At 64.7% G+C, this 2,376-nt stretch overlaps 1 pseudogene; it reads left to right on the top strand.

The window, feature by feature from the left end:
* Positions 1–423: 423 nt before the first annotated feature.
* Positions 424–2,013, top strand: LOC144266773 (cytochrome P450 1B1 pseudogene; annotated as a pseudogene).
* The last annotated feature ends 363 nt before the right edge of the window (positions 2,014–2,376 follow it).

Raw genomic sequence — 2,376 nt, 5'->3', positions numbered from 1 at the left:
TCCCAATCACCAGAGCAGAGCGAAGGATCTTAGAGAAGGTTAACACAGGACGGGACTGAAATTACTAGGCAAAGACACAGGCAAAAAAAAAAGGGGAGGGGGCTCTCTGGCACTGAGTCTCAAGGATCAACCTGACAAGGCAATTTGAAGAAACCCATTCGCTCACGCAAAAACTATAGGATGAGATTCTGAGACTCTGGAAACTGCAGAGGGATCTATAGGCTGAGAGGAGATTTACTGGGTCTCCAAGCTCAATAAGGAGCCATCTCTTGGCGAGCGCACAAGGGGATTCCTAGACGGTTCAGGTGCTGCACTAGTGACTGGCTGGACTGAAGAGATTTCCCCCCAGACAGTTTGGGGTCACAAGAGGCTCCCTAGACTTTTCCCCAGGCCGGGACCCGGAGTCTGGGCGGGGTAAGCGCTATGGCCACGGGAGGGGAGAGCAGCGGCGGCCGCCCGGGGGAGCCAGCCCCCTGGCTCAAGGACACAGTCCCGCCCGCCCTGCTCCTCGCCAGCGCCTTCTTCCTCTGCCTGTGGGCGAGGAGGCGCCTGAGACCGCCGAGCGGGAGCCCGCCGGGTCCCTTCGCCTGGCCCCTGCTGGGCAACGTGCTGCAGCTGGGCCGCCTGCCCCACCTCACCTTCTGCAAGATGGCCCAGCGGTACGGCGACGTCTTCCAGCTGCGGCTGGGCCGGCGGGTCGTGGTGGTGCTCAACGGCGAGGCCGCCATCCGCCAAGCCCTGGTCCGGCAGGGCGGCCAATTCGCCGGCCGGCCCGACTTCCCCTCCTTCCGCCTGGTGTCCGGCGGCCGGAGCATGGCGTTCGGCCGCTACAGCGAGCTGTGGCGAGCCCACCGCCGCCTGGCCCACGCCAGCCTGCGGGCTTTCTCCACCGCCAGCGGCCGCAGCCGGCAGCTCTTCGAGCAGCACGTGGCGGCGGAAGCGCGGGAACTGATCCGCGGCTTCCTGCGGCGGGCCGCCGGCGGCGCCTACTTCGACCCCTGCCCGCTGTTCACGGTGGCCAACGCCAACGTGATCTGCGCCCTGTGCTTCGGCCAGCGCTACAGCCACGACGACGGCGAGTTCCGGGCGCTGCTGGGCCGCAACGACAAGTTCGGGCAGACGGTGGGCGCGGGCAGCCTGGTGGACGTGCTGCCCTGGCTCCAGGCCTTCCCCAACCCCGTGCGCCGCGTCTTCCGCGACTTCCAGGCGCTCAACCGCGAGCTGCACGACTTCGTCCGGGCCAAGGTCGCCCAGCACCGGCGCACCTACGACCCGCGGCTCACCCGGGACATCAGCGACGTCGTCATCGGCAAGATCGAGCAGGGCGGCGGCGGGGCGCAGGAGGGGCTCAGCCGGGACTACGTGGAGGGCACCATGACCGACATCTTCGGGGCCGGCCAGGACACCACCTCCACCGCCCTCTGCTGGGTCCTGCTGCTGCTGCTCAAGCACCCGCACCTCCAGCGCCGGCTGCAGGCCGAGCTGGACCGCGTGGTGGGCCGGGCCCGGCTGCCCACGGCCGAGGACTGCGGCTGCCTGCCCTACCTGGAAGCCTTCATCTACGAGACGCTGCGCTTCAGCAGCTTCGTGCCGGTCACCATCCCGCACGCCACCACCGCCGACGTGGTGCTCCAGGGCTTCCGCATCCCCAAGGACACGGTGGTCTTCGTCAACCAGTGGTCGGTCAATCACGACCGGCACAAGTGGAAGGACCCTCACCTCTTCGACCCGGCCAGGTTTTTGGACGGAGAGCAAAAGCTGGACAGGGACCTGACCTGCAGCGTCATGATCTTCTCCATGGGCAAGAGGAGGTGCATCGGCGACCAGCTCTCCAAGCTGCAGATCTGCCTCTTCACCGCCATCCTCCTGCACCAGTGCACCTTCGAGGCCAACCCGGCCGAGCGGCTCACCATGGACTGCATCCACGGGCTGGCCCTCAAACCTCTGCCCTTCACCGTCTCGGTGAAAATGAGAGACACCCGTCCGAGCGGCTGGGCTGGGGATGCCCAGTGAAGAATCACCCTACTCCGAGCTCTCTGGCTGCACTCTGTTTGCTGCGCTGGGCATGCCAGCTCGCCATGCCTACATTCAAGAGCAGATATCTGCCAGTGGGAACGCTCTTTGTATAGCTTTAGGTAAGATCACTGCTTGTATGCAGGGTTTTCTCCCCCGCGCAGGGCAGTTACTCCCTTTCCCAGGAAAGTCAGAAGCCCTTTACGGTGAATTTCTGTTACCTCCCCTTAGAAAGCCTCCGGCCGGTAAGGAGGGAACAGAAAGCCTCCGGCAGCGAGCGATCCTTTCTGCCCGCTGCTCCCCACCAGCCTTGTTGCTCAGTAGTCTTCTGTCTGCTCCGTGTTAGATCAGCTCTGACTCCGA

The sequence above is a fragment of the Eretmochelys imbricata genome, chromosome 6, assembly GCF_965152235.1.
Source record: "Eretmochelys imbricata isolate rEreImb1 chromosome 6, rEreImb1.hap1, whole genome shotgun sequence".
Lineage (NCBI taxonomy): Eukaryota > Metazoa > Chordata > Testudines > Cheloniidae > Eretmochelys > Eretmochelys imbricata.
The sequence above is the reverse complement of the archived record's forward strand: the minus strand, read 5'-3'. Positions and strand labels throughout refer to the sequence as shown.